Below are 21811 nucleotides of genomic sequence, written 5' to 3'. Positions count from 1 at the left end.
TATTGTGATATGTTCTTATTACTATTATAACATACATTACAGCCTATTGAAAAGGTACCTGATCTGGCCTCACATGAAATAAGGATTATTATAAACAGCTTATGGTTTGAGAAGTTGAATTTTCTTCCTTTTAGCAGTCTCTAGACTTCTGCTTCTAACATTATGTAAATAAACACAGCACAAAGAAATCTGATAGCAACTCATGTGATATCCAATATCGTATAATATAGTTTCCACGTCAAGCGTCTATATTGTGAAAACTTGGGATCCTTGTCTATTGCAAGTTACAAAGACCGCATTTATATATTTTAAAATATTGGATACTAGAAGAATTTCTGCATATGTTTGCATGGTCAACACTAGATCTGATTTTCAGCTTCCCAATGAAGTCTGTTGGAGTTATGGGTGTGCAGCACCTCTGAAAATAATTCCTGATGAACTTTTAAACTATGGTGAGAAGTGGTACTGCATTATATGTATTTCTATATAATTATTTGTAGACACACACGTATATGAACATACATTCACCACATACGTGGATGTTATAACTATGAATAAATTGAAGAGCCATGTGATAGATAAATGTATCATGCTCCTTTTGATCATTCCACTTGTCCTCTGTCCACTAATTCATATCCCCAGATGCTTATTCAAACATTACAATTCCCTGAAAAGGTTCCACCAGCTGCCATTCAAAAAAAAAAAAAAATCTGTGAGAAAATTCTTCTTTCCCAAAATCAGAGGATTTTTTACATCAAAATCATTCCCACACTTCACCCAGTTGGTCAGGATTCACCGCTTAGCCTAAAAATATCATGAATTTGAAGTCTGTTATCTTGCAGGCCGGCAGCGCTAGAAGTGGGAGGTTTATGTGAACAGAAAAGGGCAACTGTCACCTACCCTATGGGATTTTGTATTTTCCCAAGATATCTGAGTCTATACGGCATATGAAAGATGTTTCAGGTCAGCTTTAGAAGATTTTATGGCTTCAGCCATTTGGACTCATGTTAAGTAAGAGACCTGGCATTACATGCAGAGGGCTTTGAAAAATAGCCTCATTAACTGTTTATAAACTCAAAAACATTGTGGAATTGTTTTTCTGTAGCATATGTGGCATTGAATCAGGGCATGCAGCAGAGCCAGTTTCCAGGCAACCTAGCAAGTGCAGCTAGCCGCTAGTGGGCTGCCTAACTGGCTACACTGCCTGATTGGTGGGAAGAGCTGATCTGCTAACTCACCCCGCTAACGCCCAGCAGCACCTCTGGGCTTTTCAAAGCATTTGCCTATGGCTGTGATAGCTCCTGCGGCTTCTTGTTCTAGCTCTGCTCCTACCTCTGACCCATGGCTCTGATTTCTGACTCCAGCTCTGGCATCTGGCCTCCGTCTGTAACAATGGGCTGGCTGCCTGAAGCCTGCTCTAACTCCTAGCACAACATCCCGATCTCTGTCAGCGTTACTCAGGGATGGCAAAGCCATGAGCTGACGAAAAAGCATTGTGGGATTGTGGCCATAACCAGAAACTGTAGGTATTTTTTCAGTCCTGGATATAGATTGGTTTTAACAAGTTACTTGTAGAGTTAAAGATCAAGGCTCTTTCCATTTGGTCTAGAATATTAATATAACTCACACATGAACTAAGAATAGAAGCAGGAATTTTTCCACCATGAAAAACTGCCCTTCTGCCAAATCTTATAGGCCCAATTTGAATTATACAGAGAACAATATAATATAGGGCATCTGGACCCTGGAAGAGCTGAAGGACAGGAGAGCACAATGTGACTTCCCAAGGTCTATTATACTTTTGATGAAATCCTAGCCCTACTGGAGTCCATGACATTTTTGCCATCGACTTCAGTGGAGCCAAGATTTCACCCTAAGCCTTGGTTCAGAACTAAATTTCATGGCAGGATTTTTAACGTTTGAAAATAAGGACATATGGTACTACCAAGAGAGTCTTAACTGCAACAGTTCAAATGTGTCCACTGTAACATGTATCAGGCTTGCAGCTTTGGCATAAGAATGGAATGATGCATTACTTAGTGAGTACAGGAGAAGTCTTTTCCTTTGAAACTTCAGAGGATGCTCTCTCAGCAAAGATTAACAATATTGTGTACATAGCTCTTTATCAGTGTCACAAAGGCTTGTTTACAAACACTTCAGGCTCACACCAGGAAAATAAAAATTGACAGGCAACGTTATCATTTAAGGTACATGATGTGGTGTTTTTATATGCACAACATTGCGTTGGGCTGTGCCAAATGCAGTGCAGAGAAGGGACCACGGCAATCATTTTAACAAGTCGCTTGTCTGCTTGCACAATGTGATTTACTCCTGGGCCTAGCTGATGCATTCAGCTTTATTTGTTAACTAGCAGAACATTATTTATTAATGAGTTCTTCATGCTTTATTAAGCCTAATGTCAAAACACCTCTGTGGGACTCTAGGCATGTTCTCTCTTTGTGTTAAAGCCTTCTAAAAAAAATGAAAAATTATTCAGCAAAGCTGCGGATAAAACTTAGAAGGTATCAGTTCAATTACTCTTGATCTTGGCAGAAGATGTTTCTGAATATTTGTGAAAGAGCAGCATCTGATTGTGTGCTGGCTTCAGTTAAAGAATTCTGCACTCTCAAATGTACATAATTAGGGTGCCTTAGAAACCTAAGAAGGCTACTCTGGTCTCAGAAAGCTGAGTGGAATGCTCAGAGGGCAAAGCCTGACAAGTTTGGCATGGAAGTATAATTCATGCTTTTTTTCCATACTGCTCTTTTATAATGGGAAGGGAAGTTTCTGTGTGAGAACGTTAAAATGATTGAGCGTGGTAACACAAGGCATTAACTGCAATTTTCTGTTACTCAATAGAGCTAATGTTGCTCAGGAAACCAATACTGGAGTTCAATAAACTTCACCAGTGATCTGACCGAACAGTCTCTCTCTGGCATTGACATGTAATTCAAATCCATTCATTCTTGGGCAGTTTCTAGGCGGTAGAGTTTGCTCTGATATGCTTTTGAGTCTATTATGTTTTCAGCCATGCTTCAGTGATGCTAGCTTTAACATCACAAACAATGACAATGAATTCAATACTTAATTTTATTCAGTGGGAAAAAAAATCTAATATTCTAGGGAATTAATGTTTTCCCTGGCTTTTCAAACTGAACCAATTAATCCTAGTAATATTTACAAAAATGGGAGGCCTATCAAAATGGCTAGTTTGATATCTGCTTATGTTTTGTGTTTGAAAATGTGTGCAAAAATGAAAGGATTTCCAGTACCAGGCCTGAAAATGGCCAATCAGAATGGCTTGATTCATCATAACAAATAAAGATAGTTCTGTAAGGATCAAAACTAGTTCAACTTGGGTACACCTTTGTGAGTGTATGAAAGAGCATATTTACCATCTGGCAAATAAATTGCTGGTGCAGCTAACTTTTACAGTTCACATACTGAGGCATTTTGGATTCAATCGTGCTCTCAATGAAGTCAGAGGAAGTTTTGTCATTAACTTCACTAGAAGCAGAAGGGGACCCACAATCAGTTCCCTTAACAATATTTCATCATATGAGTATGTTTATTGGTTTTGCTGGGCTTTTTAATATGGACTAGCTCGATGATAAAGGTTTCTTCATCCACAGTTTTTTTCCCAGCCTAACCTTGAAAGCAGATGCTAGAATAGCCTAATGTGAACAACAGTCTCTATAGACAGCAATTAAGTTACCAGCTTTAAAAACAAAAAAACAGTTTTTGTTCACAGAGGGGCAAATTCTTCAACCTTGACTCATGTTGATTAGTGCTTACTCACATAGTAGTCCCATGGGACTTCAATAAGACTACTCAGGCAATTACTTACTTTGAGTAATACTGACAAAGGTGGCAGACAGAATCTGGCCAATAATTAAGGTCAAAGGGATTTTTTTCCCCACCCCATCCAAACTATTGCAACAAAAATCCATGCAGAAAAATACTTGGAGGGTGTTACAGATGGATGACTTTCGTGCTTCATAATTTCTTCTGCTAATATGGATTTTTTGTTTCCTATTTTCTGTTTATAATTACCATCAGTAATGAATATTTTATCTAAGCTTGTTTTTCAGCCTTTCCATTTTCTTTCATCTTACCTCTTTCATTCCACTTCTCAACATTTGACAGATCAATCAGAAGCAATGAAATGGCTGAGGAACATAGCGTACAGGTACCATGTCACAATGAACATAAATAATTGGAGGGCCAGATTCTTAGCTGGTGTAGATAAGTGTAGTTCAATTGACTGCAGTGGAACCATGCTGAGTTACACCAGCTGAGGCTCCATCTCAGACTTGCAGCCATAAAAGATGTTAACAGCATATATAGGAATACCTTATTTTACTATCTATTTTGTCTCTAAATGCCCTTGACTAAGGATGGTAAATCTAAGTTATAGGGTCAATAAGATTCTATGAACTCCCCATGAGAGTTTTCCACTGACTTCAGTGGAAGCAGTATCTGGCTCATAAAGTGGTACAGAACTGTCGCTGATCACAGTGCTTTGTTCTTAGGTGTGGAGGGATGCATTTTTTTAATGGTAAATATCAAGTTCAACACACACACACACACACACAAATTGTATTGATGATAATCAAGTTTCCTATCTGGAACTTACAGTTCAAAATCCAAGATTTCTGCATTAAGGTTTGTTACAAATGGATTAGTGAATGAATAGTAAAAACAGGTCTGATTGATTTAAAGGACATTTACTTTGTATGTTTTGACATGTGATTTTTTTTTCTAACAGTTTATAAAACTAACTTTTTGAATCTCAATGTCTGTCATTAAGAAATTGTCTGATACCTCCCCCGCCCCAATTGGTGGGAGTATAGAGTGGGAAACTGAGTCACATCCACTCAATTTAGGCGTAATCAGTTTTGCCTTTATTTAATACAGTTTCAGACAATCGTCACTTATAGTGTCTGGACATACATTTATGCCAAACAAGACAAAACAGTAAATGGGCCCACGCTACTCATTCCAGGGTGCGAAGAAGTCAGTCCTTCCTCCATGGTGGTTGTCCCCTTCCCAATCTCTTGGTCTAGTCTCATTTGTCAGTTTCTGATCCAGCATTTCTCAAGCTTTGGAGCCATTTTTTACATGTATTCTTCTACATTTTCACATTCTCCAGTACTTAGTTTTCCTCAAAATCAGAATTTAACACATTTCCCATTGAATTTTACATAATCCAAATATTATTCATGCACAAGCTTTAATCACCCAATCTGTACAATTTTTTTCCTGAATTTACAGTTTCTGGGTCATGTTGCCCTGGGTCACCCTGTTTCTAAGTTTCCCAGAAAAACAGAATTTTTGTTTATTGTTACATGTTTTTACTTCTCACTTCCATTTGCCAACACGACACATTACTTATCTTGCCAACAATATCATTTTAAACAAATCAGAAAACTATATCAAAGAAATTAACAAAAATATCCTCATGCCAGGCAAAGCCTTGGCCTGTGTGTTACCTTATCTAATACTTCCTCAAAAGCCATAATTGCCATTTATTAAAAATATAGTAACAAAGCCCTTAATGTTATCACTAGCAATCCTTCATTTCAATGTTCTAGATCAGTATGTGTATATCATAAGTATATTATCCTCACCCTTAATCTATTAGAAGGGGAATTTTAGAGAGCATACAATAATTCCTTAATGTCAACATTTCTTATCTTCTGCAAGGGGAATTTTATTTTACTCAAAGTCCAAACACGCTGTACTTTTATATAGCCAAATCTTATTATTTTTCCTGTTACAAAATGTTAGGTGCTCTGGTTTTTAAGCCTTTTGTTTTTAGACAATTTTAATGGTACCCCAACATGCATGAAAGTTTAAATTGATAAAACTGAAAAATATGCTTAAAAATAAACCTCTACATTAGCCATCAAAATTATAATAATTCTGCCAAACCTAACTGTTTTGCATATCAATGATTCATGCAATGATTTTGCTGCTTTACAGCTATTATTTGCAATTTTTCTCACCACTGCTGTCTTAGGCTCACACTAACAATTAAGTGGGTTGCAAAGAAGCAATCACAAATGTTTTTTTTTCCCCATATTAAAAGGATACAAAAAATTTAATTAAGAAGCACGTACTTGCCGCTATCTCTACTTGAGCATAATTTAACATTCACAGTTCTGGTCACCCCATCCCCCAGAAAGATATATTAGAATTGGGAAAAGTACAGAGAAGGCAACAAAAATGATTAGGGGTATGGAACAGCTTCCTTAAGAGGAGATTAAAAAGACTGGGAGTATTCAGTTTAGAAAAGAATATCAAGGGGGAATAGGATAGAGGTCAATAAAATAATGAATGGTGGGGGTGAATAAAGAAGTGTTATTTACCCTTTCATGTAACTGGAACTGGGGTCACCCAATCAAATTAATAAACAGCAGGTTGAAAAGAAGCATATGAAAGTACTTCTTTCCACAATGCACAGTCAATCTGTACAACTCATTGCCACAGGATGTTGTGAAAGCCAAAAGTATAACTGGATTCGAGAAAGAATTAAATAAGGCACATGGAGGATAGGTCCATCACTGGTTATTAGCCAAGATGGTCATGGATGCAACCCCATGCTCTGGGTGTCCCTAAACCTCTGGCTGCCTGTAAAAGAGCGGACTCACGCCTGTGGCACCTCCTGCTGGTCGTCCTTGGGAATTAGCTCTTTTCCAGCCTGGAGCACCCTCTGCAGGCTAGTGATCCACACAGCTCTGGCCCCCATGTCCCTCACAGACCCTGGTGCCCCTTTCTCTGTGGTTCTGCCCCCATACTCTGCCTCTGGGTCACCCCTTCCTGGGGAACCCCCAACCCACTATCTGCACCTTGCCTCAGTCTGGGCTATTGCCAATCATCACCAAGCCCCCATTCCCTGGGGCAGACTGTAGTGTAAAGGCCACTCATCATAGGCAAGAGGGTTCAGACCTGCTGCCTTCCTCTGCCTCCCAGTACCTCTACGGGCCTTGGACCAGGCCTTGAAGCCTGAGGAGTTGCTAGCCTGGAGCATCCCCGCTCAGCCTGTTCCTTCCCCAGCACTGCACCACACTCAGTACCCTGTCAGGCAGGCAGGCCCTGCTCTCTCCTAGCTTGGAGAGTGACTCCTTGGACCTCTAGCTCACAGCCTTTTTATACAGGCCAGCTGGGGCCTGATTAGGGCATGGCCTAGCTGCAGCTGCTTCCCCAGTCAGCCCTCTCCAGCCACAGCCCTCCCCAGGGCTGCTTTTAACCCCTTCTATTTTAGGAGCCGGGGTAGCCAAAAATGGACAATAGGTGATGGATTATTCGATAATTGCCCTGTTCTGTTCATTCCCTCTGAAGCCTATGGCACTGGACAGTGTCAGACGACAGACTACTGGGCTGTACAGATCACTGGTCTGAGCCAGGATGGCCATTCTTATGTTCTTAACACTGTAGCAGAGACCAGGAACTCTGCAGCAGCTTGCCCAAGTCTAAGGGAAATGGTTGAGAGCCTGCTAGGTCTCTAGAGATTACAGAGCTTGCCTCGTGTCCTCTTGGGAAGACTGCATGATCAAACATCATTAATTCTGCAACCACTTTATATGCTTTTGTTTTTAATTAAGCCCTTTGAGACAAAGAACAACTTACAGTATTAATCTGTTCTTGCCCAGTGTACAGTATCTAAGCAGCTTCATGAACAAAGTTTGCGTCACCTTCTATCTCGCTTGTCATACTTTCTCCTTTAGGATTTACAGTCAGGTTGACAATCATACGTGGAGTGTCACCTAACTCTGGTACTTCAGTACAAATGTAGTTTGTAAATGCTGTTTTTATTTTAATTTTTAATGTATTCTGGTACTGACTTCAGCTGTTTAGGCATGTGCAAAATATGTATTTTGAACTAAATACTTCATTTCTGCAAAATACATATCGTACATTTGCAACTAATTGTGGTTTTGAATTTATAGCTAACAACAAAAAAAGGCCAAAATTGTGCTCTTACAGTACAGCATAACAAATACGAAATAAATCCAGTGATTTCAATGGGCTTTCTCTGAGGACAAATGAATTACTCCTAGCTTAAACAGATATATCGGAGCTAAAATTTTGCCGAGAATGAACTCTGTTTGCACTATTTCTCTGCCTTTCTGTATTCTTAGGGCTTGTCTATATCCTCTGGATCACGCTCTGTCTCCTTGTCTATATATCGCAGGCAGCGATCGATCCAGCGGGGGTTGATTTATCGCTTCTAGTCTAGACACGACAAATCAACCGCCTAGCGTTCTCCCGTCAACTCCGGTACTCCACTGGAGCGAGAGGCATAGACAGAGTTGACGGGAGAGTGTCAGCTGTCGACTCACTGCAGTGAAGACACCATGGTGAGTAGATCTAAGTACGTTGACTTCAGCTATGTTATTCACGTAGCTGAAGTTGCATAACTTAGATCGATTTCCCCCCACCACCACCGCCAGTGTAGACCAGGCCTTAGAAAGTTCTTAGAGAATTATCTGATTTCTACATAATGTTTTGTTCTTCTGCAGCACTCACTGCACATGAAACTGTGATCCTAATTCTAGGGCCCAGTGCGGATGCAGGTTTCTACCCACACATGAGCTTTCAGGATCCAGGCTGAGGGCCTAACCCTGTGTCAGGAAATTTAGTGGGAGATTTGTCTTTCACTTCAGAGCAGGGGTAAAACCTAAGACTCTCAAGTGCTATGCAATCTGTTCTGAAGATAAGGTAATTGTACTTAAAGATACAGGGGTATAACTTTTTCTCTTCATTATATACAAGAAACCCTCTAAGAAAGTAGACCATGAGCTAAAATCTTCTGTAAATTACGCTCTGCAGATGGGATTGCCAGGTGTCCAGTTTTCGACCAGAACACCTGGTTGAAAAGGGACCCTGGTGGCTTCGGTCAGCACTGCTGACTGGGCCATTAAAAGTCTGGTTGTCCGCCCACAGCGGTGCAGGCAGGGTGCCTGCCCAGCTCTGTGTGGTTCCCAGGAAGCTGCCAGCATCACCCTCTGGCTCCTAGGCATTAGGGCAGCCCCGGGGGCTCCATGCGCTGCCACCACCCTGAGCACCAGCTCTGCAGCTTCCATTGGCCCGGAGCCCCCTCCCATGCCCCAACCTCTGCCCAAGTCTGAAGCCCCCAGCCCGGAGCCTTCTCGTGCACTCTGAACCGCTCATTTCTGGCCCCACCCCAAAGCCTGCACCCCAGCCCAGAGCCTATACCTCCTCCCATACCCCAAACCCCTTCCCCAGCCCGAAGCTTCCTCCTGCAGCCCAAACCACTCATCTCTGGCCCCACCCCAGAGTCCACATCTCCAGCCAGAGATCTCACACCCCAACTCCCTGCCCCAGCCTGCTTACAATGAGCAAGTGAGCAAGGGTGGAGGAGAGCGAGCAATGGAAGGAAGGGGGATGGAGTGAGTGGGGGGCAGGGCCTCAGAGAAGGGAGGAGCAGGGACAGGAGCATGACCTCCGGGGAACGGGCAGAGCAGGGGTGGGGCAAGGGTGGTCCATTTTGGTTTTCTGAAAATAGCAAATTGGCAACCCTATCTGTAGATGTATACAAAATAGAAAAAAAACAAACTGATTGTCACATGACCAACTCAGTGGATTTTTGCTCAGCTTTGCTTATTTAGGTGTGGAAAAACAGCATGTACAGAAGGCTCCTCTCATTCCTCCATGACTGCTGCCCTAGGATATTTGCTCTGCTGTAACAATTCTCAGAAATCCATAGAAGAGAATGGCCCTTTCTTGGGACTGAAGCTTTGCTGAGTATTTCCGCAACAGTGCAGTGATGATTTTATTGTGTGGTGCTGTATTCTAATAGTCAATTATAATGCTAACTGAATTGTTATCCAATGGGCTCAGGAACTTCTGAAGACTAGCTGGTTAAAAGTACTCAGAGCCTGTTCTGATAATCACTACCACTGCAGTATTCAAAACTAAATTTAAAAAAAAAAATCAAACCTCATTACAATAGAAATAGTGAGCCAGTAAAATATGTAATAAAAGAAGCCCATTGTTGGATTGTCTCATTCTGCTCTGTCTGTGTCTCCTTCCCCTTTTCTTTGTCCTCTATCCCCCCACCACCGCCCTGTCTCTAGTTTCTTTTGTCTGCTTTTGCCTAACTTCATTCTGTTTTCTCTCTCTTTCATCTGTCATCTACTAATAATAAATGCCACATTGCCTTGTGTGAGGAGGGGTTGAGGGTGATAACAAGTCCTGTAGCCAGGTTTCAGGGGCATCATATTTAAAAAAAACATGTGGTTACAGCCTGCAGGTAAGAATGAATAAAATTAACGAGATAGACTGTTTGTGACTATATGTAAGTAATATATTGACAGAGGAGCATGCCTTTTGAAAGCACCTCGAGTCACTCCAGCTCCTTGATAGCTCAGTGTTGCTGATTCCCATGATTTTATCTCAAGTCTCATGATTTTGGGCTTTTCCTTAAAGCCCTAGCTGCTGGAATCAATGGATGCAAATCTCAGCTTTTGTTTAGTGCATTTCTATCCCTTGCAGAGAAATGCTTGAAAACACCAAGCAAGCGAATATTAAAGACTCAGAAACTAAAATGCAAACAAAAGGAATGCACAACATTGATTATTTGTTTATAGATATCATGATTTTTGAGAGTAGATTCATGGTTTGGGCGGGTATGGAAATACTCATGGTTAAGCCAGACTGACTGCACTCAGTGGTGTATGTAGTCCCCTAGCACTGCTCTTCCCTAATTAGAATAAGCTCCTCCCCCACTATGTAAATGGATTGTCCTTCAAATTGGATTATTTTCACAAACCAAATTCATCTGCTGATGTACACAGCAGCCAGTATTAATTACAGTGTAAGACACCAGGGAACAAAATATCAAAGGAAGAAGTGAGATTGCCAGTGCTGAGTCTGAAGGAGCATACTTGCGTCTGGGCATGGCATAGCAGGCTCGTTCCCCATCTGGCTCCCCATTCCAACAGCCAGTCTGGCCCTGGCATGGTCTGTCTTCCCAGAGCTCAGTCTTCCATCCAGGTCATGCTTTGTTTCCACCCCTTCCGGGAGTAACAAAGTCCAATAAAACGAAAAGGTACCATTGTCCTCATAAAAGGTCTTTGGCCTCATTTCTGGGCCCCATGGTCCTCACCCTTCTCCCAGGACTTCAGTTGTCATTTTTCTTTTGGTGAGAAATGGACTTTATACCACTTTTTCTGGAGTCTAGTAGTAGAACCCAAGCTTTCCTGCTACACTGGGTTCCAGCCTAGGGACCCTATAACTAGCAGACATGTGCAGAGCAGACCTCCTTGCTGCTATCTCCCTGATCTTCTTCTTATCCTGGCTTCTCAGGCCTTCTCCCCACCAACTTCTCAAAGTTCACTGTTCTTTCAGAGCCAGGGTACTCCCCTGGAATCCCCAACAAATATAAACATAAACACACTTCCACCCTCCTTGGGCTTGACTTTATAGCCTTCTCACCTTTCCTTGGATTTGTCCCCACTTAAATGCCTCCCAGGGCTCTCTTTCCCTAGAAATACAGTTCTTGCCCTTCTTTCAGGGCACATCAACAGAGATTGCTCCACCCTAGTGGCTGATCTGTCTCTCTCCTAGTTGCTTGCCATTCTTTGCTCATGAGAGCATCCCAGGGCTTATTCTCCTCTTTAGCTTCCTCGTTGCCCTTCTCCATTTCTCTGCTCTGTACTCCCAGAGAGGAACAGAGAGAATCTCGTCCCTACTGCCTCCTTTTTTGTTTCTTTTCCTCTTATTTTATGATGCAGCAGCCTCAGCATATGGTCTATAACCAGTACCTATCACAGTTTTCATATAAGCAAAGATATTCATCCTCTCACTCAGTCCTGTACCCTCAAAAAAAGCAAAGTAATGCTTTTTTAATGCTACCACACTTTCCTGGTACTCTCACCAATCCTTTCAGCCTATATTCTTTCACCTTGAGGCATCTCAGTTCTTCATAAAGAATCTTTCTGTTTAATTCTCCCTGCATTGCTACTGCAGATGCTCAACTGTTTCATGGACAGTGTGTGTGTTGCACAACCTGTCTTTGTGCTTGTCTAGTAAACACACGCTACCATTCAGGTCATAGTGATCGGTTATCCTTCTAAACATAATTACTCCGCTTCTTCTGTCATAGCTATTAAGTATACCATTATCCTCCAAGTTTAGGACACATTTCAGAGAACTTTTGTCCCTTTCTCTTTGCTCAGTAGTTCTTGCCATTCTTCTTAAGATCTCTCAACCAAACTTTTGAAGTCCTTCCTATTCAGAGGGATCTTGAGATCAACCTCCTCATTTTCTACAGCATTTTTCACTGCTTTGTCTGCCATTTCATTTCCTGGTATCCTGACATGCACCAGAATCCACACTATTGTTATATGAATACCTAATTGTACTATTTGTGCAGTTAAGAACAACATTTAATTTATTAAGTCATTCCTGCTTTCCTAGGCTCTCTTTCTAATTCCTGTTACACCTGGTAAAGAATCAATGAGTTAGCTGTCATAGTTGGGCATACATCCCTTATTCAGGTCAATGCCAACAGTATGCCCATCAATTCTGCTGTCATAAAGGCTGCAAAACTGGATACTCATAGATGTCTTAATTCCAAATTCAGGGATACAAAAGGTCATTCCCACTGTGCCTGTGTTGTTATCTCTAGGGCCATCAGTATAGATTTGGTAATGCTGACAAAATTTGCCCTGTATAAACTCATAAATCTTAGTTGTCATATTTGATGGTCCTGCTCTTCCCTCTGTTTTATTATATAATTCCAGATCCACAACTGGAGAGACATCCATCCAGTTATATTCTGATTTTCCATGACTAAAGATTTTAATTTCTTCCAACCTTCCTTTTCACCCAGGCCTCTTACCCACTTTTTGACCCTGTTAACGTGTGGGAGTTTGTGGCGTCCAATTACTTTTTGTCTACTTAGTTTCCAGCAGTCCTCGTACATTTGTTTAGTACTCTTCTCTTCACAATTTCCATTACTTAGCCCGAGAAGTGAAATCTAACAATTTCCTCAAATTTATTAGCATTTTTCCAGTTGCTACCTGCAGCATACATAAGAGTCGTAATATTCACACCACATGCGAGTCACAGAACTTGGGCTGCAGTCAGCTTTAATTTTTTTAATGTTGATTAACAACTTGGCATCCATAATCTATAACTGGTCTTATTAGTAACCTATAAATTATCAGCAACATGTTCTTATCTGCACCCCAATTGTTGCTAGCAATCCTTTTAAGCAGCTTCAACCTATATTTACATTTAGTCTTGATATCATCTATATGACCCTTCAAAGTTAGTTCAAAGATTTTACATTTTTAGGAGTTATGTTTGATAAACTATCTGCATTTTTTCCTGTATAGAGAGATATAGGTTCCTTTATATATATAAGAATATATATATTCTTCCTTTATTGTGAAGATCATTCCCTTTGTTTTAGCTAGTGAGAATTTAAATCCCCAACTATCTCTGTGACGGAATATACCCCTGTACTCACACCCTACACACTATTATAATAATCTTGATTCAAATCATGCCTTGTAAGAAATGAAAACTCAAAATTTGCTGGTCAGTATTGTGCTGATAAAGTGTGTGGCAATGCTGTATGTGAAGTTAACATTTCCCTGCGTGACGCTATTAACACATGTTCCAAACCCACAGCCCTGAAAAACCTGAGGTAGGCAAAGAGGTCTGTCCTAAACAAAGGAATGAGTGTTCTGCTTAATTTGCACTTAAGCAGTAAACAGATTCGTAAAGCAGGGAGGGAAACAAAGAAAGTTCAAACAGGTGAGAAAAAAGCAGCAGGAAACATCTTTCTGCTTAGACTCTTTGTCTTCTGGTGCCCAGCTGGAATGTTTTCTGAGAGAGGGACTGAAACTATGAAAAGGAGGGATAAACACGCCAAAGCTCCCCCTCCCTCCTTGCCCATTGTATTCACAGTCCCTGAAGCGACAAAGGAAACAGTCGTTGGACTCGGGGAGAAGGGTTCCTAATCTACAGGGTTTGGTCAGTAAGAACTGCTGAAAGCATGTGATGAGAAATTTTTCTTGAATCTGATATCATTTAAGTCGGGTATTAGGAGACATCTTCTTTTCTTGTAACCATTTCTGACCTCTCTCTCTCATTACTTGTATTCACTTAAAATCTCTTTGTAATTGTTTTATCTAATCCAGTGTGTTTAAATTGAAGTGTCTGAGAAACTCCATTTGGTGTGACAAAGTGTGTGAATAAGTCATGGCGTGCAGCCCTCATTGCCAGACTGGTGCCTCCTCCTGGTCATTCTGGGGATTAGCTCAAGGCAGACATCTATGCCCAGGGCCTGCACACTGGCACAGGCCATTGCTCTTCTCTTACCTTCCAAAACTGCAGTGTCCTCTTCTCAACTCAGCCCACTGGCTAGGTTGTCATCTGTATTTCCCCCTTCCGAGGGGGATTCTCTCTGTCCAACAGTCCAGCCACTTCCTCAGTGGCAAGTGTGGGTGTGTGGGGGGTTGACCCAGGCCTACCCACTACCCAGCCAAGGACTCTGTAAATAGCAGCCTCCTGTTGCCCCTCTGTAGCCTCTGTCAATACTGCTCTATTTCGCTGGACCACCTCAGCACCTTCTTCCCCCTTATCTCAGGGCCTCAATTGCTCAGTGCCAGGAGCCAATCACTGCTCTGTTCAAGGTGCTTACGGTTCTCGCAGCCCTCCAGAGATGCAGTCCTTACTCCCTGGGCTCCTGTCAGTGAGTGATCCTACTCTGCCGTGCAGTTCCCTTTTATCTGAGCCTGCTGGGCCTGGATTGGTTGCTCCCTGCAACTCCTTCCTGATTGGCAGTGCTTCACTCAGCCACTCTGGGCTGCTTGGAGGACTCCCCTCCGTTGCTTCTTCCAGGACAGGGCATAAGCACATCTAAACCTGTGTGGGGTAGGCACCCTATCAGAACATATTATTCCTTTTAAAGAAATAACTGACTTAATGTAATTTGTATTGTCTAGAAGAGGGCTGAGCAGCACAGGACATATATTTCTGGGGTAAATCTAATCCTGGGGTGTATTGGGGTCATCCTGCTATATAACTAAGGCTGGTGGGAGCCTGAGTGTAACCCAAATGTGACTGGCAAGCTGGCAAGCTACGGACACTCAGGGTATAGCTTGCATGCTGGAAGGCTATTTGTGAGCAGCCCAGGTAGGAGCTACTTCAGCAAGGCATTGTAAGGCACTCAAGGTTGCAGGGCAGGTGTGGTATGTCACAATCTCCCCATTCTGAAATCCTCCAAAGTGCCTCATTGGTTCTCTCCACAGTTATCTTAAGTCTAATGTGTTTGGCCCATATTGCACAGTCATCCGCAAATAGGGTAATACCTATTCCTACCCATATACTCTCTGGGAGATCATTAATCATAACATTAAACACAGCTCGGCTGAGAACAGTCCCATTTGCAGTGCCATCAGTATATTTAAAAATATTCAACAAAGCCACCCCCGCAGCATACCTTGTATGGGTCTATCACTTAGAGTCTCTTATTCCAGCTGTAAATATTTTATACAGCAAGACCTACAGTGCATGTCATTCTTTTTTTCAATGTCCAAAAAGACAGCTATAATAAACTCTCTGTTCCCCAGGGTTTTTGTATATGTTCCTAATCTTACAACATGATCAACTGTGCATCATCCTTTTCTGAAACCACTTTGTACACAGTTTATAATTTCACTTTTCCAAGTGTGCTTCTAATCTCTCATTTATCAATCTTTCCATAATTTTGCTGACACACAACGTGAGGGCAATAAGCTTCCATGCATCAGGTCTTGGTTCCATTCTGCCAGTACTATTCCTTTTCCCCATTTATTATTATATCATTTCAACAAATCTCTTAAACTCCCCTCTGGTAGATGCTTAAGCATTGCATTTCACATGCTATCTTTACCAGGGGGTGTATTTTTACTTTTGTCTATAGCTTTTTTTGAGTTCTTGTATGCTGAAATTTTCATTTAATGAATCATCTTTATATTCTACCTAGCCATAAGAGCTCACAATTTTCTTCAGCAAACATTCATTTTCTGTTCACAAAATTATTTACTTTGATTTGTATCACTCCTACTAATTTTTTGGAGCTCTTTTTCTAAAATGTGTGCTTTTCCTAAATTAGAACTTCCTACTTTATCATTCTACTCTAAGACCAGGTATACATTTTATTTTTACTCTGTATCCCATTAATTTTAACTTGTTTATATATCTCTAAATCCTTAGAATCTTTGTTCATTTTCCCATACTACTTTCTCTAACTCTTTCTTTGCCTTTTTAATAATTCTTTGTACCACTGCTTCACATCTCTTATAGTTCATTGAGTTGATGCTATGCATTGTACGTTTTGCTTATTTGTATGCTTAACAATTTTTATTCCACCAGGAAACTGGATTTCTGAGTTTGTGGCCATTTGACATCTTAAGTGCAGCAGCAGCCAATCTAACTATAACTTCCTTTATTCTATTATCATGAAATTCCTCTGGATTATCGCTTATGCAATTGGTACTTAGATACTCAGCACATTTCTCTTAAAGACTCCTCATTTTGCTTTTCTAAGGCTCACGGTAAGAATTCCTCCAGTGTTTTCAGGTGATCACTTCCAATTCCATCTTCTTTATAGATTTCCCAACTGCATTTACAGTAAAAGCTGTGTTACCTGGCACTTTACCAACCGGCAAGCTCTATAAACCGGCATGTCTGATTTTCATTGAAAGTCTGGTTTATAGTCCAGTTGGCGCGGGACTGGCAGGCTCCCTTCCAGGCTCCGCGTGGCTCCCCGGAAGTGGCAACAAGTCCTTGCTGCTCCTAGGCGGTGGAACAACCACGAGGGGTTTGAAGTGTGGGAGGGGGTGCAGGGTGCGGTCTCTGGGAGGGAGTTTGGGTGCAGGAAGAGGCTTGGGGCAGGGGGTTGGGGCACGGGAGCGGGTGCGGGGTGCTGGATCTGGGTGGCGGTCACCTTGAGCGTCTCCCCACAAGTGGCGACATGTCCCGACTTCTCCTAGATCGAGGTGCAACTGGTGGCTCTGCGCGCTGCCTCCACCTGCAGGCTCAGCCCCCACAACTCCCATTGGCCATGGTTCCTGGCCAAAGACAGCTGCGGAGCCAGCGCTCAGGGCAGGCCAGGGGCAGCACACAGAGCTGCCTAGCTGCGCCTCTGCCTAGAAGTAGCAGGGATATGTCACCGCTTGTGGGGAGCTGCCCGAGGTGAGAGCCAACTGGATCCAGCACCCCACATCCTCTTCTGTGCCCAAACTCCCAGCCCGATCCCCCTCCCACACCCAAATTCCCTCCCTCTTAGTTAACCAGAATTTTTTACTCACCAGCACCTCCCCATTCCTTCAACATGCCAGATAACAAAGCTTTTACTGCACTTGCTGTATTACTTGTTGCAATTTCCAGATCTAAACATGAAAAGGTTTCACCCATCGAATTCAACCTAGTAGATTCTCCAGTATTGAGCAATAACACGTTGTGCATGTCAATGAACAGTTCCAGACATTTGCCATTATAATCCCTTTTCCTGTTTCCCCATAATTCATTGTGGCTCTGAAGGTCTCCACAAATATACAGGCCTTTGACACCCTTAACTAACTCTTCCAAGGCTTAGTCTACACTATGAAATTAGGTCGAATTTATAGAAGTCGGTTTTGTAGAAAGCGTTTTTATACAGTCGATTGTGTGTGTCCCCACACAAATGCTCTAAGTGCATTTAGTCGGCGGAGTGCATCCACAGTACTGAGGCAACCATCGACTTCCGGAGCGTTGTACTCTGGGTAGCTATCACACAGTTCCCACGGTCTCCAACACCCATTTGAATTCTGGGTAGAAATCCCAATGCCTGATGGGGCAAAAACATTGTCGTGGGTGGTTCTGGGTACATATCGTCAGGCATCCCCTTTCCTTCCTCCCCCCCTCCCTCCGTGAAAGCAACAGCAGACAATTGTTTCGCGCCTTTTTTCCTGGGGTTACCCATGCAGATGCCATACCATGACAAGCATGGAACCCGCTCAGCTCACCGTCGTCGTATGTCTCCTGGGTGCTGGTAGACATGGTACTGCATTGCTACACAGAAGCAGCTCATTGCCTTTTGGCAGCAGACAGTGCAGTATGACTGGTAGCCATTGTCGCCGTACTCCAGGGTGCTCTTTTAGCTGACCTTTGGTGAGGTTGGTCAGGGACGCCTGGGCAAATATGGGAGTGACTCAGCCAGGTCATTTCCCTTTTAAGTTTTGGTCTCATGGCGATTCAGTCCTGCTGGCAGTCCTACTGCACCGTCTTCTAATGAGCAGCCAGGAGACGACGATGGCCAGCAGTCATACTGCACTGTCTTCTGCCGAGCACCCAGAAGATGACGATGGCCAGCAGTCGTACTGCACCGTCTGCTGCCAGCAAGATGTATAAAGATAGATGAAGTGGATCAAAACAAGAAATATACCAGATTTGTTTTGTATTCATTTTCTCCTCCCTTCCTCCTTCCCTCCGTGAAATCAACGGCCTGCTAAACCGTGGGTTTTGAGTTCTATCCTTGAAGGGGCCATTCTGTTTCTCCTTGATGCAAAGCCCCCCCCCCCCCTTTGTTGATTTTAATTCCATGTAAGCCAACCCTGTAAGCCATGTTGTCAGTCGCCCCTCCCTCCATCAGAGCAACGGCAGACAATCGTTTTGTGCCTTTTTTCAGCACAGATGCCATAGCACTGGGAACATGGAGCCTGCTCAGATCACCACGGCAATTATGAGCACTATAAACACTGTGCGTGTTATCCAGCAGGATATGCAGAACCATAACCTGCAGGAAAAGTGAAACCAGGCGAGGAGGAGGTGACTGCAACGCAGTGACGAGAGTGATGAGGACATGGACATAGACTTCTCACAAAGTATGGGCCCCTGCAATGTGCACATCAAGGTGTCAATTGGGCAGGTTCATGGAACGCCGATTCTGGGCCCGGGAAACAAGCACAGAGTCGTGGGACCGCATAGTGTTGCAGGTCTGGGACGATTCCCAATGGCTGCGAAACTTTCGCATGTGTAAGGGCACTTTCTTGGAACTTTGTGACTTGCTTTCCCCTGCCCTGAAGCACTAGAATACCAAGATTAGAGCAGCCCTCACAGTTGAGAAGCGAGTGGCGATAGCCCTGTGGAAGCTTGCAACGCCAGACAGCTACCGGTCAGTCGGGAATCAATTTGGAGTGGGCAAATCTACTGTGGGGGCTGCTGTGATGCAAGTAATCAACGCTATCACTGAGCTGCTGATATCAAGGGTAGTGACTTCAGGAAATGTACAGGTCATAGTGGATGGCTTTGCTGCAATGGGATTCCCTAACTCTGGTGGGGTGATAGACGGAACCCATATCCCTATCTTGGCCCTGGAGCACCAAGGCAGTGAGTACATAGACTGCAATGGGTACTTTTCAATAGTGCTGCAAGCTCTGGTGGATCACAAGGGACATTTCACCAACATCAACGTGGGATGGCCGGGAAAGGTACATGACGCTCGCATCTTCAGGAACTCTAGTCTGTTTCAAAAGCTGCAGCAAGGGACTTTATTCCCAGACCAGAAAATAACCATTGGGGATGTTGAAATGCCTATAGTTATCCTTGGGGACCCAGCCTACCCCTTAATGCCATGGCTCATGAAGCCATACACAGGCAGCCTGGACAGGAGTCAGGAGCTGTTCAACTACAGGCTGAGCAAGTGCAGAATGGTGGTAGAATGTGCATTTCGGAGTTTAAAAGTGCGCTGGCGCAGTTTACTGACTCGCTTAGACCTCAGTGAAACCAATATTCCCACTGTTATTACTGCTTGCTGTGCGCTCCACAATATTTGTGAGAGTAAGGGGGAGACGTTTATGGCGGGGTGGGAGGTTGAGGCAAATTGCCTGGTCACTGATTATGCGCAGCCAGACACCAGGGCGGTTAGAAGAGCACAGGAGGGTGCGGTGCGCATCAGAGAAGCTTTGAAAACCAGTTTCAGGAATGGTCAGGCTACACTGTGAAAGTTCTGTTTGTTTCTCCTTGATGGAACCGCCCCCCCCCCCCCCCGGTTTCACTCTACTTTCCTGTAAGCTAAGCATCCTCCCCTCCCCCCTTTGATCACCGCTTGCAGAGCAATAAAGTCATTGTTGCTTCACATTCATGTATTCTTCATTTATTCATCACACAAATAGGGGGATAACTGCCTAGGTAGCCCGGGAGGGGTGGTGGAGGAGAGAAGCACTGGGTAGGGTGATGGAGGAGGGAAGGACAAGGCCACACAGCACTTTAAAAGTTTAAAACTTTAAAACTTATTGAATGCCAGCCTTCTGTTGCTTGGGCAATCCTCTGAGGTGGAGTCGCTGGGTGGCTGGAGGCCCCCCACCGCGTTCTTGGGCATCTGGGTGAGGAGGCTATGGAACTTGGGGAGAAGGGCAGTTGGTTACACAGGGGCTGTAGCAGTGGTCTGTGCTCCTGCTGCCTTTCCTGCAGCTCAACCATATGTTGGAGCATATGAGTTTGATCCTCCAGCAGCCTGAGCATTGACCCCTGCCTTCTTTCAGCATGCTGACGCCACCAACCACCTTCAGCCTGCCACCTCTCCTCGCCGTCATATTGTGTTTTCCTGCACTCTGAGATTGTCTGCCTCCACATATTTTGCTGTGCTCTGTCAGTGTGGGAGGACAGCATGAGGTCAGAGAACATTTCATCACGAGTGCGTTTTTTTCGCCTTCTGATCTTCGCTAGCCTCTGGGAAGGAAAAACATATGCAGCTGGTGGAGGGGAAAAAAAGGGAGAATGGTAGTTAAAAATACACATTTTATAGAACAATGGGTAGACTCTTTCACGGTAAACCTTGCTGTTAACATTACATAGCACATGTGCTTTCATTACAAGGTCGCATTTTGCCTCTTATTGAGGGTATGCCGGTTTGGTGTGAGAGATCACTCACACAGAGCCGGGCAACAGAATTTGGCTTGCAGGCAGCCATGGTATGTCACAGTCTTTTGGCTTCTTTAACCTTCATAACATGTGGGAATGGTTGCAAACAGCAATGCCCTCATTTCCCATATGAAGTAGCCGTTGGGTTGGCCATTAAAAATGGGTTGGCAATTTAAAAGGAGGGGCTGCGGTTTCTGGGTTCAAGTGCAGCAGAAACCCAACTAACCCCCCCCCCCCCCCCCCCCCACACACACACACTCAATTCTCTGGAATGATGGCTTCACCCCTCCCCCCACCACGTGGCAAACAGCGGGGAAGATTTCTGTTCAGCCACAGGGAAACAGCCCAGCAGGAACGGGCACCTCTGAATGTCCGCTTACTAAAACCACCCTATTTCAACCAGGTGACCATGAATGATATCACTCTCCTGAGGGTAACACAGAGAGATAAAGAACAGATGTTGTTTGAATACCAGCAAACACCAGGCCATACGCTGCAATGCTTTGTTCTGCAATGATTCCCGACTATGTGCTGCTGGCCTGGCGTGGTAAAGTGTCCTACCATGGAGGACGGAATAAGGCTGCCCTCCCCAGAAACCTTTTGCAAAGGCTTTGGGAGTACATCCAGGAGAGCTTTATGGAGATGTCCCTGGAGGATTTCCACTCCATCCCCAGACATGTTAACAGACTTTTCCAGTAGCTGTACTGGCCGCGAATGCCAGGGCAAATTAATCATTAAACACCCTTGCTTTTAAACCATGTATAATATTTACAAAGGTACACTCACCAGAGGTCCCTTCTCCGCCTTCAGGGTCCGGGAGCCCACCGTGGGTGGGTTCGGGGGGTTCTGGATCCAGGTCCAGGGTGAAAAACAGATCCTGGCT

At 43.6% G+C, this 21811-nt stretch overlaps 1 protein-coding gene across 15 annotated transcripts in view; it reads left to right on the top strand.

Annotated features, from left to right (window-relative positions):
- Positions 1 to 21811, top strand: part of HS3ST5 (heparan sulfate-glucosamine 3-sulfotransferase 5) — a 279335-nt gene that overhangs the window by 147735 nt on the left and 109789 nt on the right. The gene's annotated exons all lie outside the window — the stretch shown is intronic.

This window comes from Caretta caretta, chromosome 3 (genome assembly GCF_965140235.1).
Source record: "Caretta caretta isolate rCarCar2 chromosome 3, rCarCar1.hap1, whole genome shotgun sequence".
NCBI lineage: Eukaryota > Metazoa > Chordata > Testudines > Cheloniidae > Caretta > Caretta caretta.
Note: the sequence above shows the minus strand (reverse complement) of the source record. Positions and strands in the feature narration are given on the sequence as shown.